Here is a 14,649-nt window from a genome sequence, read left to right as displayed (position 1 = left end):
GCCCACTTTCTTACTCTAGTATTTGCACGGAGAACTCTGAAGGTCGCTTGAGGATGCTCTGAGGCTGGCCCCTCTGGTTTTAGCAGGTAGTGGTGGTGCTACTCCACGTCCAGCCCAGACTCAGGCTCCCACGTCAATTCAGTCAAGACTGAGCACCTGCGGTAGCTCGGGGCCAACAGAAGTACGGTAAAGAGGCTCCTAGAATTGCCCCTGAGATTCCGTCATCTTCTAGTGTTCCTGATAATAGTCTAACGGTCCATGTGTCATAACCTCAATTCACCTGTGGCCCTAGAGAGGGCAAGGAAGTCTTGACTTCGCTAGGCTTGGTCCCTTCCATTATGGTGGGAGTGGCAGTAAGGGGACAAGGCTTACCTCACCCCATGTGGTAACATCCAGTTTGCTCAGCTCAGGAAAGCAACCTAACAGCTGCTGTCCTCTGAAAGCCTGCATTGCTCTGCTTTATATAACACCAAGGGCGGGGGCTGGGGGGGCACCTGCAGATCATTGCCAGCATGGAAGCCACAGCTAGGGCTGTGATGTCACCTCCTGGCATCACCATCACCTGGACCAGAACAGCCATGTGACTTCCTTAAGGGGGGGTCTCACAGATTAAACAGTGCAGTGTCTTTTCCCTCTTCTCTCCCTCCTCTCTCATTTATCTATTACTTATTAACATCAGAGAGTACACCATCTTGCTCAAATTGCATCCAGTCTATATAATACCGCCATCTATGGCTTCTGTATTCACAGCCAAAACACTCAGTAACCAAACTGTATTACCCAATGCCAAAAAAGGGGTCTTAGAGGGGTGGTGGAGGAGGTGTCTGGAGAGTTGCCTTGTCTAGGTCAAATTTCCAAAAGGCTGTCACATATACATGCTTTTTAGTCATTCTCAAGTGCAGAAATTAAATCTGAGGACCAGCTGCATAGAATAAAAAGGAGCTTTAAACCAGCAAACTGGTTTCTGTGTGATTTTCAACCCCCCTTCCAGTGGGATGACTACTGGATATGTTCTACAGGTATGCTACACATCTCTACTGGTGGGTCTCTTGGAAGTCCCACTCTGTGGACAGGGGCAATAGAAGGAAGCTGACGCTAGTCACCCTTCCCCCAGGAGAGAACCAATTAACCTGCCTGCAGCCAATCTGTGTTATCTAGCGATTATCTCATAGTTTTCTGTAAATTGTAAGAAAGTTAGAGGTATGGTAGAGAGAAATTAGATCTTTTCTCCCCACAGTGTGACCAAACTCTAAACTAACCCATTTTCCCTTGTAGATTTCTGTCCCCAAATTTCTTTTGGAATCCAGGGAGGCTGAGGTAGTGGGGCTGTGGCACTAACCTTTGTCTCTAGTTCCATTACTAGTTAGTGATGGGTTACATCCACTCAAAACTGCCTTTAGTTATCTAGAACGAGAAGAGTTCGTTGACTAGGATCCAGTGCACTTCTGAGTGCTCAAAGAAAACTTGAGCAGCTGAGTCAGCTCCATTTGATTTTGACTCTAGTGTCATTTCGGCCCTAAAAGTCAAAATGGCCGCAGGGAATGAGGCTGTTTAGTCAATGATGCTCCCTAACCAGTCAGGGCCCAGCTCTTTAAGGAACTCTCTAGAAGATGAGGGAAGAAGCTTTTTCAAAGAGAACAGAGGTCTTGGTGTAGAAAAACAGAGCAAGATGTCAGCCGAACAGAACCAAATACCATGTGCCCACTGAAGTTTCTGAATACTGGGCTGAAGAGATGGCTCAGTGCTTAGAGTGCCTACTGTTCTAGCCAGGGACCCAAGTTCAGTTCCCAGCACCCATATCAGGTAACTCACGACCACTTCTAACTCCATCTCCGGGGCTTCGGATGCCCTCTTCTGGCTTTTTTCTCTGGACAAACACACAGCCACACACACACACACACACACACACACACACACACACACACACACACTCATACCCCTTTAAAAAGAAAGTTTCTAAATGCTACTTTAAAAAATTAAGTCCAATGTCCAGGATTACCTCAGTAATCTATTAAACGTCTGAGTGTCTGTGATTAAAAATATTCTCAAGGAATTCTGACTGGTAGGTGGGTAATAGACGTGTATACGTGATTTGTATGTTGGTTCTGAGGCCAGAGTGGTTGGGTTTGACTTCCAGGTTTGTCTCTAACACAGGCTAGCTACATAACCTTTCACCTCCATTTCCTTTTCTGGAAAAGGAAGAAAAGAGCTCTGGCCTTGTAGCATGTGGATGGGGAGTAAGTGAGGATAAGCAGGGAGAGAGACTCTCCCCCAACCCTGTGTGTCCACCAGTGTGCCTTTGAAGTCTTAGGTGGTGAGTGTGCAGCCTTATCTTGGGTATGACACACATCTATTCTGCTTCCCACAGAAGAGAAACCCAGAATCTTCCCCCATGGTGTGCCTGGGAGCAGGACTTAACAAGAGGAGGGTACTGGGGATGAATGCAGGTTTTTTTTTTTTTTTTTTTGACAGTTAAGTGAATTCCATACTAGTCTGCTCTTGGGGCTGTGGCTGGCTGCAGCCTCTGTGGTACAGAACAAGAACACCAAGGTCAGAGCGAACTCCTCCTACACGGCTTTCTATCCCTCACTGCCACAAAGGCAGAGCTTCATGCTGCGAAGGCAGGAGCAGAGCCATAGAGCTAGAGGGGTAAGGATGAGAAACAGCCAGTTTTGTTGCTCTCTAGAGTAAGTCCTAGCTTATGAATAAATGATTTCAGCTTCTGCTCGGGGTGGGGGTGGGGACAGAGCAGGGCACATCTTATAGCCAGATGAAGGCAACTTCCAGAAGCCTCTTGCCTCTGAGCCTGACATTCCAGGGAAGAGGGGAAGGAGAACAGAAGAGACAGGTGGCCCCGGAGAGGGCGCAGGGCTCTGGAGTCAAGAAACCTCGTTTCCCATCTTTCGGTCTTTGACCCTCTGTGTTGCCTGTTCTACTATTTAACAAATTGGGGCCGGGAAATGACTCAGGGTGTAAGTGTGCTTGTTGAGTCTGGATCACCAGCACCCCTGTAAAAAGCAGGGCACATTCATGTACACCCTGTAACCCAAGTTCTGTCGAGAGGTGCAGACTGGAAGATCACTGGGACTTGCTAGTCAGCCAGAGTAGCAGAGAGGAAAATGGCAAGCACCAGGATGAGTGAGAGATGCCATCTAACGGGGACAAGGGGAGAGAGAAGCTGGGCGTCTGACATCTTTCTTTAGCCTTCACTCACAGGCAAGGGCACATGCACTCAAAACACACACACACACACACACACACACACACACACACACACACACACACACACACACACACACACACACACACACACACACACACACACATACACACACACACACACACACACACACACACACACACACACACACACACACACACACACACACACACACACACACACACACACACACACACACACACACACACACACACACACACACACACACACACACACACACACACACACACACACACACACACACATACACACACACACACACACACATACACACACACACACACACACACACACACACACACACACACACACACACACACACACACTATCAAAGAGCCAGAGTTCATTGATCTAATTTGAAGCTCATTACACACAACTCTTCCCTTTTCCTCATACATCAGGAAACAGGTTCCTATTACTGTCATGCACATGCTACACATGAGGAAATGGAGGTGCCCAGGCTTGCCCAAGGGCTTTATTCAGTGACACGAGCCCACATGCAAGCCTAGGTCATCAGGCCCCCAGTCGTCTTACCTAACCTGCCTGGTTCCCTGGACAAACCTGGCTGAAGCAGCAGCCCTTTACTTCAAGAAGTGTCCTTTCAGGTGTACCATCAAACTTGGTGACCCAAGGCAGGCAGTGACACCCCTCTTACTACTGGGCCAACAAGATTCCTTCTCTGAAGAATTTAGAATTTGGACTCAAAGCTGCCGGCTTTGGACTGGGCCAGTGACACATTTCTGAAAACTGTTTATTGTGTATGAGGCTAGATGAATCCCCATGTTGAGAACTTTCCTCGCTAATCACGAGCCTCTCATGCTTCTTCTAACCCCTGCACCTCCAACCCTATCCATCAAGTTAACCACTACCCAGGCACCCAGCGGTTTGCCTGTTTTCCCTTCAGGCAGCTATTTTACTTTGCAAAGATCGTTTCGTAGCTCGAGCCTCTTACCGAAGCTGAAGCGTACGAGGTATTACTATTGACTGTGGTACCCTGTTGTGAGACAGGCCTCTAGAGCTCATTCAGCTGGCTTGACTGCCACTTTATGCCTATTGATCAGTAGCTACTTATTCCCCTTTCAGCCTCTAGCAACCAGTCTCACACTCCTGGATCCCATGCACTCAACTGTTGCAGATACTCCGTGCGAATGGGATCATCCAGTACTGGTCCTTCAGTGGTTAGCACATTGCGCTTAGCACCGTGCCTTCAAGATTCATCTGTGTTGTGTCATAATGCAGAATCCCCTCTCTTATGGCTGGGAAGTATATTCTTGCACAGATGAACCACAGTTTCTTTAGCTGTTTACTCACCAGCAGACACTGATGTTTCTGCACCTTGACTATTGTGGCTAATGTTGCCATGCCCGTGGAAGGGTTGACCTCTGCGAGATCTTAATTTTGGTTCTTTAAAATTTTATTATTGGAGGTATTCGTTTTATTTTATGTGTGGATATTTTGCCAGCATATATAACTGTGTACTATGTATGTGGTCTGTGTCCACAGAGGCCAGAAGAGGCCCTCGGATTCCCTGGAGGTAGAATTACAGATGGTTGTAAACTACCAGGTGGGCTCTGGAAATCAAACCCAGGTCCTCTGTAAGAACAGCGAGGGCTCCTAACGACTTCACCATCTCTCCAGCGCCTTAATTTCAGTTCTTTTGTATAAATACCCAGAACAAGATTACTGAATCACATTGTCGCGCCATCCGTGTCTATGTATGGCATATGCACATTACATGTGGGAAGTAGAGGACACCCTCAGGTATCATTCCTCTTCAGGCATGACGTGCCATGCTTCCTTGCGACCAGGTCTCTAACTGGCCTAGGACTCGCTGATTGGTTAGGCCTGGCTGGCCAGCAAGTCGTAGCCATCCACCTTTCTGTACTTTGCAAGTGCTGGGATTACAAGCGTGTGCCACTGTACCTGCCTTTCTTGTGTAGGTTCTGGGCACCAAACTCAGGTTGTTATGCTTGTGTGATAAACACTTCACGGGCTGAACCATCTCCCCAAGCCCCAGGTCATTCAGTTATTGTGTTTTGTGAGCTACAGGCTTGATTATACATTTCTCCAAAGAAAGTGCACAAATGGCCAACAGGCCTGTAAAAGATACTCAGGCACGAACAACAGAGCTATGGAAATGTCCCAGTGAAATCCATGAACAAAAGGTTCAGTGTTGCTGACCATCAGAGAAACGCCGATCAAAACTATACTATCAGGTCACTCCATACCCACAAGGAGAAAAAAGATAACTTATTTAAAAGACTCCAAAGGCCCACAAACGAGAATGTGGAGAAATTGGAGTCCGCAAGCACCATCGAAGGGGTTGGGGGTATGAAATGGTGCAGCTGCTTACAAACATGTCTCCATGACTGAACTCTACTCAATAAAATCGTATAATAGACCTGCTGTGCGTCTTGTAGCTTTGCTCAAAGCTTTGTGTGTGACCATGTGACTTTATAAGGATGTATGCTGTTTAATCAGAATGTCCAACTTCAAAGCTATGGAGGCCAGTCAGGAAAGCAAACAAGCCAAGTGCCCTGGGGGGAGTGTCCTCCTGCCTTGCCACACCCTGCCTGGAAGCCTGGAAGCTGTCATTTAGTTCTGTTCTTTACAGGGCCACAATCTAGATTATCTGGCCTTTCCATTGAAGCCTGAACTTTCCTACATTTAAATGGTATGAACAATTTGAGAATGGCCACTGCAGGCTTTGCTCTGTTTTTAGGTTAGGGCGTTATGTAGCCCGGGAAGCTCTGGAGCTCCCTGTTTAGATAAGGATGACCTTGAACTTCTGATCCTCCTGCTTCCATTTCCCGAGTGCTGTGAGTAAGGTGTCCCCACCAAACTCAGCATATCCAGTGGTGGGCGCTGGACCCAGGCCTTCGTGCCTGCTAGGCTAGCACTCTACCAGCTGAACTACACACCCAGACTACTCACTGTGATGTATTTTTGAAACAGTTCTGAGCTGGATCCATGGGTTCCAGTTTATAGCTTCTGCATATGCAGGTGAGGGCTGTCAGGGGAGGGTACCTCAGGAAAAGAAGAGGGAATGCAAATTTAGCCAAACTAAATTTTGCTGTTGGGGTGAAGGAGAGAGGTCTGTCTTTCCCGTGCTGCTGTTGAGGTTTGAATGGTCTCGGCACATTCATCTCACTGATGTTGGTGACAGCAAGGTGACACCTGCTGCAGTGTCCCTGCTCTTGAGGGCACCCTCCATATGTCCAGTGGGATATCCAGGAGCATCTCTGGCCACTCATTTCTTCTGCAGGCTGTGTGTGTGTGTGTGTGTGTGTGTGTGTGTGTGTGTGTGTGTGTGTGTGCGTGCGCGCGCTCACTCATTCATCACTCTGATAGGTGTTTACCTTTGCCAGGGACAGCATGGGAACTTGCTAGAACTCACCTTCCCTTCCTGCATTCAGTCAATTGCCTACTTTCCTAATCAGACATTTCTGATTTTACACACTTTTAAAATGTAGTCCCATCTGTCTACCATCTAGCTATTGATCTATCTATCTGGTTTTTAGCAGCACTGGGAATTGAATCCAGAGTTTCAAACATGCTAGGCAATCCTTCTGTTCCTGAGCTCCACCTCCATCCCCATCTGGGTTGTGTGTGTGATCTCTGCAGGTCTGTGCAGGTGCACACTCCTGTGTGTGTGCTCGGAGCCTAGATGTGGATGTTAGGAGTCCTTCCCTACCACCCTCTGTCTTAGTCCTCTGCAATGGAATCTCTCATGAAGCCTGGAGCTAGGCTGGTAGCATTAACCCCAGAAATCCTCTTGTCCCCATGTGCCATGACTAGGAGGAACCCTGCAGGTGGATCATAATGGGGGAGGACCCTGCAGGTGGATCATAATGGGGGGGCTGAAGGGGTCACAGCAGGCAAGGAAGGGAACCTTGAGGATGTGAGAATGAAACCTCAGTTCAGATTGACTTTATCAACCTGGATCCAGCCTTCAGGTGTCTGATGCCAGGCCATTTATTCCCATAAATTTAAACACGGTATAATTTGGAAAGGTTTGTTAGTGTAAAACAATCCCCAGTGCACAAGGAAGTGTAATTACAATGAAACTCATCTCAGAGTACATGCCATTTCTTCTGAGATGGCTTCTACAGATAGACAGCCTGTACTAACTTACGGGCCTAAGGAAGGATCTGATGTGGTCTCCATCATACAGATAGCATAGAGCCATTAGCCACCTCAGGTCCTAGTTGTGGGAGCTTGGGGCTGTACAGATAATGTAAGGGTCATTTAATCTGTTAGATGTCTCCGGTGCTGGTTGTGGGAGCTTGCTATGGCCTAGCCTAACATATAACACAGATTGGCAGGCTATTAATCATCTCCAATTCACAGCTTCCGGATGGAAGAACAGGTTTTACATCTTTCCCATTGGAGAGACAATTCTATGTGCTTACCCTTAATCCTGGTTTCTCTGGAGATCTGTGGGTGCAAGGACCTTTATGCTGTGCTCCCAACACATAATGTTGGTGTTACAGGTACTTGTGGGGCCCACATCCAGTTTCTCTTTCCTTTTTATTTGTGGATATGTGGTGTGTGTGTGTGTGTGTGTGTGTTGTATATGTGTGGTATGTTTGTGTGTATGTATGTTATATGTATGTGCTGTGTCTGTATGGTGTATGTGTATGTATGTGTGTGTGTGTGGTATGTGGGTGGTGTGTGTGTGGTATATGGGGTATGTGTGTTTGTGGTGTATGGGGTATGTGTGTGTGTAGTATGTGGGGTATGTGTGTGTATAGTGTATGAGGTGTGTGTGTATGTGGTATATGGGGTATGTGTGTGTGTAGTATATAGGGTATGTGGGTGTGTATGGGCATTATATGTGTGTGGTCTGTATGTGTATGTTGTATGTATGTGGTGTGTGTGGTATGTGTGGTGTGTGTGTGTGTGTGTGGCATGTAGGGTATGTGTGTGTTGTGTGGTATGTGTGTGTTGTGTGGTATGTGTGTGTAGGATGTGTGAGATCATGTGTAGAGACCTGAGGTTAGCTTCAGGAGTCTTCCTCAGTTCTCCCCACTTTACCTATTAAGGCAGGTTGCTCACCCACAGACCAGCCAATTACTCCAAGAAGTCCATCTTCTCTTCCAGCAGTGTCCCTCCCGGACAGGTCTCCTGCCACAGCTACCATGAGTACTCATGCAGCCCAGGGATCTGAATTCAGGCCCTCAGGCTCACATAGCAAATGCTCTTACCAACTGAGCCCTGTCTCTTCCCCCTACTCTATTTATTTTCTTTTAATTTAGTATGGAGAGGAGAGCCAGGCCCAGCTGCCCTTCTCTCAATCCCAGACTTAGCATTTCTACATGTCCAACAACAACAACAACAACGACAACAACAACAGCAACAGCAACAACGACGATAACAACAGCAACAGCACCTTCAAGAGCCTTTGGCATTTGTTTGGCCCCTTTCCCCAACTCCTGGTCTGAAGTAGATTTCTCCTGTTTTAAAGCAAAGCCTTTTGGTACGGTCAGTGGCAATGTGGGGACGAGGGCAGAAGAACGAGTGCAGGCTCAGAGGTGTGGTTCTGCATGGAGAAGGGATGGCAGTTCAGAACACACCTGCCGGGGTCGGGTCTCCCCTGTACGTCAGGGATAATCTTTGTCCACCAGTCCCTCGAAGCTGCTGAGTTAGAAAGTGTGGCGGGAGCTCCCTATGCAAGTTGTTCTTGCAACAGTGAGAGCGGCTACCTCCCCACCTCCGTTGGACTCTGAGGTTCTCTGCAGAACAGTTCAGGTTTGATCTTTCCCCTCATGGACAGGGGTGGTGCTTGGCAGCTCCAGCAGGTGAATAGAGCCACGCCCCCTAATGGCTTCTGAGGGATGAAGGCTTTCAGAAGGATGTCTGGACTTCAGTGACAGCGTGTGCAGAGCCAGTGCCCCTCACTTAGGGCTCTTGTCTACATGGACCTCATGGCTCGGGATCCTGTTGCTAGGGGTCAGATTGTGAGGATAGGAGCCTGCAGGCTCTTGAGACCCAGGCATCCCAGCGATGGATGATGCTGACTGGCATTTGCCTTATCAGCATCCGTGGCAGGACCAGAGATCCCTTCGTAATTCACAAACTCTCCATATCTTGTCCTTTCTGCCCTCCTAACACAGACCTGGGTGTGTCTAGCACTCTTGTGTCAGAGGTGCCTCCTAGAAGCCAGCCACCTCCCAGTGTACCCAGAAATCACACTCTAGCTTCTTTGCAAATGGGGTCACCTCATGTCTTACATCTGGGTGGTTCCCACTTAGTTGGGGGTTCAGATTACATCCCTCATCCAGAGTATGGCATCTGGGGAAAGCTGGGGGATGGGCGCACATGTTTTGTGGCAATGGAAGATTTATTTATAAAGTAAGATTGTCGTCTGCTTCAGTGTGACTGCCTCCTGAAACCTCTGCATGCTTCATGTGGTGACCACACTGAGAGGCCTCCCTGGGAGGTGGCAGGCACTCTGGACACCCTTGACCTTAGGTCTGAAGTATTTACGTGGGGAAACCCAGCATCCCCTTTTTGTCTTCTTAGGGGGAAACCGAGACTGGACCTTGAAAGTGACTTGTTCAAGATCACAAGTGTCTTTGTGTTAAGCTAACCTGGGTTAGATGTATGCTCCACATTGGTCACGACAATTGGGCACAGTAAAATTGTGATTTCATGAGACTTCACAGAACTAGAAAGCAAGAGCATTTGTTTATCACATGCAACAAACACACACTATTCACTGTGTGCCGGGCACTGTGCTGTTAACCCAGAGAGTCCTCAGAACCCTGTGAGGGGTCTGCACTGTTGTTATCATCACCTGAAATGCTGGTGGGGAGGAGGCACAGCCCCACTAGCCTGAACTTGCTGTGCAGTGTAGGCTGGCCTCAAGTCATGGTCTTCCCACCTTAGCCCCCAGAGCGCTAGAACCATAGGAAAGGGTCACCGGTGCCTAACTTTATCATATCGACTTTAGAGTGAGGAAATGGGAGCACAGACAAGTTAGGGAACCTGATCCGGGTCACACAGCTCTTAAGTCACAGAGTCAGGAGTAAATCGCAGTCTGGCCTTCCTGGGCATGCGACTAAGCTATGGTGCCTTTCTATATGGTGGCTCATGGCTACATGGAACCAAGCCCAATGCTAGAAGGGAAGCCACGGGACCAATCGTAGGCACTAACTTGATAGAAAGGAGGTTCAGCTCCTCCTTCTTAACTTGGAAGCACAATTGGAGCTGGACCTTCAGGGCTGTCCCTTATGGGTGGGGCTGAATCCAATTGGTTAGAGTGGAGCTTGCACTGCCCACTTAGACTTCCAAAAGGCTATAATTAATCCATGTGGGCTGTGGAGGACCCCCCTCCACTTTCTCCACTCCATTCTCTGGGCTCTGAGAATGCCCTAGCTAATGAGCTGAGAACTCCCACCAAAATGACAGCTATAAATCTCCAAGTGGACAAACCCAGCTTACCTAGAAGGACAAGTGTCTACCAGAAGCCATGGGAGCAGCAGCACACCTCTCCCAAGGCTGGCCACACTGCCTAGTTATAACATACATGCAGACATCACTCTTCTGCATTACAACAGCCACTGGTTACACTAACGTGACAACATTTCCAGCTTAAAGGTAATAAAATAAAAATAAAATGAGAAAATACATAGAAATAAAATTTTTGCCCTAATTACAGTTTGGGGGGAGGCTGGGGAGGACTTTTCTGAAGGGACATAAGAAAAGCCCAGATCGGGTTGGGGATTTAGCTCAGTGGTACAGCGCTTGCCTAGGGAAGCGCAAGGCCCTGTTCGATCCCCAGCTCTGAAAAAAAAAAAAAAAAAAAAAAAAAAAAGAAAAGCCCAGATCATTTCTGAGTTTGTCATTCCCAGCCCCCACCTTCCACGTTTGCTCAGCTGCAGCACTCAGCTCTGCTGGTTTCTTGGCCTCGGTCCTGACCGGCTCACTCCTGCCTTGGTAAGCTGCTCAGCACTGGTGGAGAGCCCAGGTTTGGATTCTCCAGTACCACCAAGCTGGCACCGCTAGTGACACCACTAAGATGGGCAGTCGGAGGGCCACTGCGTGTGTGCGCTGAGCATCACGTCATCTCCCTTAAAAGGTTAAGGAAAAGGAAGAGAGCCCGGAAAACTTTTAAAATATCAGGCATGCTGGGGAGGGCTGGGTGGTTAAGCGTTTTGAGATGCCAAGGTGTCAGAAACCTATCATATATTAAAATTGTATGTCTGGAGGTAGGAATAGAGATTTCACTGGAGCGTAAGAGAAACTTAAAAGTGAACAAAAGATCTGTAAGAAACTAGCACGTGATAAAAGAGACATTTCAAACCAGCAGGGAGAAAGGTGAGTGTGCGTGTGTGTGTGTGTGTGTGTGTGTGTGTGTGTGTGTGTGTGTTGTTATGACTGGCTAGACACTAAGAAAGGAGTGAATATCTCTTCTCAGAGCTCATATTAAGATAAGTTCCAAGGGGAATCATGATCTAAGAATAAAAGATGGAGAATGTGGAGGGACCAGAAGGAAATCTTGGGGAGGACTTGCTAATTGTGAGAGTAGGATAGTGCCCTGGAAGAGAAAGGGGAAATCTATGCTTTATTACACATGGGCCCATATGAATACATACATAAACACACCACACATACACATGCATACCACATATGTACATATACATATATGTACACGCACACATACGTAAGCATGCACAGATACAAATTCATGCACACACAGAGACATGCTTCTTCCCACAGGCCCTGCACACTGAGTAAAGTTCAGCAGCAGGATTAAAAGGCAAATGAAGAACTGGGAAAATGCTATATTGTGAATGAATAGTTAATATCCTTAATTAATACATGGGAAAATTCGTTACAAGTAATTAGAAAGTAATGAACTTAAATTTAAAAATGGGCAAATTGAGGCTGGGGATATAATTCAGTGGAGAAAGTGCTTGCCTAGCACGCGGAAGGCCCTGGATTCCATCTCTGTACCACAATACTGGGAGAGGTAAGAATAATAAAAGCAAATTAACAGTAGCAATGTATACTAATTAAATAGATATTTCCACCAGTTCCTGTTAAGCAGTTCCCATGAAATGGCTTTGCAAAGTCCCTTGTTTACCTAGGAATTAGGTCTTATTATCTTGTAAACCATTTCCAGGTGAGAAAGTGACAACCTAAAAGGGCTGAATAATTTCCTCAGAGTGAAAGATCAAACTGCCGGTGGCGGCAGGAGTGAAGTTTGAAGGCGGCTATCCATTAGCCCCTGACACTGACTTTGACCATGTATGAAGTCATCTGTAGAGTTCTACCAGGTTTCCACAGTGGAAGTTCATCCTTGAAACTGAACAGTTACTCACCAGGGAAAAGGCAGGGATTAGAAGCCACTTAAGCAAAGCACCAATCACCACACCCACAGTCTTTTACACATTCATTCGTTGTATTCATTCTTTCCTCGAGAACAAACATAGCGCCCCCTCTCCCCTGTGGCGTGTGGGTGTAACTGCAGCTTCTGACTTTGTACACATCATCAGTTGTTCGGCAATCTCAGCCCACCCTAGTCTCTGAAAGGTTTCCATGGTCTTTTGTCTTTTGGGAACTGTTGACCTCTTGTTTGAAGTCGGAGGCATGGAGGTGTTGCTGTATTTCAGAGTGAAGTACTCAGATGGGCCTCAGAATAATCTAACTTATTTAAAACCTGTAGAAAGGTGGATATTGAGAAATCCACTTCATTCTTTCCTGCCTCAGGAATTAAACACTTCTTTTAGATTTTCTCGTGTGTGTGGTTCCGGAGTTTTACATCGGTGTGGATAATTAGGAATGGCACTCCTCTTTCTTCTTCTGTATTTCTGAGGCTGAGCCAGGTGTTAATGTTCAGGCTGTCCTCATATTCTCTGTATCGGCCAATGTGCTTTGCTTATATGTCAACTTGACATAAGCTAGGATTGTCTTGGGAGAAACTTCAACTGAGAAAATATCCCTATCAGATTTGCCTGTAGGAGAGTCTGCGAAGCATTTTCTTGATTCCTGATTGATGTGGGAAAGCCCCTCCCACTGTGGGCGGAGCCAACCTGGGTCTATAAAACAGCCAGGCTGAGCAAGCCACGGAGAGCAAACCAGTAAGCAACACTCTCCCACGGCTCCATTTCTTGTTTCTGGATTCCTGCCTGGAGTTCCTGCCCTGATTTTCCTCAGTGGTGGAGCGTAAGCTATAAGCTGAAATAAATCTCCTCCCCAAGTTGCTTTGGGTCGTGGTGTTTATTATAGCAGAGGAAAGCAAACTAAAACACTCATTTTGACCGCACACTTTTGATCCTCCTATTTCAGCCTCCCACGTGCTGGGATTATAAGTGTGCATGACCAGCTAAGACGATAGTTTCTTACCTGTCTCATATGCTTACAAAAAGAAAAAAGATAGTGTGTACTTACCTTCAGCATCGTAGGCAGTTTTGTCGTCTTCTTTAGCTTTTCAGATTCACTTAAAATAAATATCTTTGCCGGGAGTGTAACTTACTATAGCATGCGCTGAGCCCTGGGATTCTCTTTCAAGTACCAATATGGTATGGCACAGGTTTCTTTGATTCACATATTACAAAATATATGAGCACCCCACACTCAAGACACACACACACACATATGTATATATGCACAGTTCATGTCTCAGCTGAAATGTCTTTGATCATTTAACATCAGTAACTGACTTACAATTATGGAGATGCACCCTTACAGGCTTTCCATGCCAGTGCGGTCCTACCCACGCCTAGGTAGTATCACCGGTAGCCGCACTTGCTAGGATTCATTTAGTCGGCTCCCACCAGTACTGATTGGCTTTAAAAAAAAAAATCGTGCCTAATCACACCATAGGAGGCTGAGCCAGGAGGATCATAGTGGGTTCCAGGCCAGCTTGTGCTCTAGTAAGAAGAGAGGAGGAGGAGGAGAAGGAAAGAGAGAGAGAGACAGATGAACAGAAACAACAGAGAAAGAAAGAAATGGAAGTCCAAGCTAAAACCATTTGCTATGGAAAATGGAACTGGAAGATGAGGCCATCTGGATTAGCCATTTGCTTCCCCATTGTCTCCAGGGTTGATTCGGCTCATGTGGTGGACTAGGCAGGTGTCTTCCTTCTACCTCACTACTTCAAGTGTGTCTCTCCTAAAGTTATTCACTCAATAGAATAAATAGTGCCAAACTGTTCCCAGAGCATCATACCAATACCAATAGACCCCTCCACCAGGAACACATATACCTGTCTCTCTAGAGCTCCTAAAAACTACTGGAACAGGCATTTTAAAGTTTGATTTTAAGAATTTCATCTGAATGTGTATTAGAAAAAAATCTTCATTTGCACATTGATCCCGTTTTTAAGGAATTTCACTTTGAAATGCTGTCTTAGTTACTCCTCAGTGCTGTGAAGAGACACTGTCTTAGGGTTTTACTGC

At 46.8% G+C, this 14,649-nt stretch overlaps 1 protein-coding gene across 2 annotated transcripts in view; it reads left to right on the top strand.

Moving 5' to 3' along the window:
- Prkcb (protein kinase C beta) overlaps nt 1-14,649 on the top strand; it is a 335,946-nt gene that overhangs the window by 143,120 nt on the left and 178,177 nt on the right. The window lies entirely within an intron of this gene.

The sequence above is a fragment of the Rattus rattus genome, chromosome 2, assembly GCF_011064425.1.
Source record: "Rattus rattus isolate New Zealand chromosome 2, Rrattus_CSIRO_v1, whole genome shotgun sequence".
In the NCBI taxonomy this organism is placed as follows: Eukaryota; Metazoa; Chordata; class Mammalia; order Rodentia; family Muridae; genus Rattus; species Rattus rattus.
Note: the sequence above shows the minus strand (reverse complement) of the source record. Positions and strands in the feature narration are given on the sequence as shown.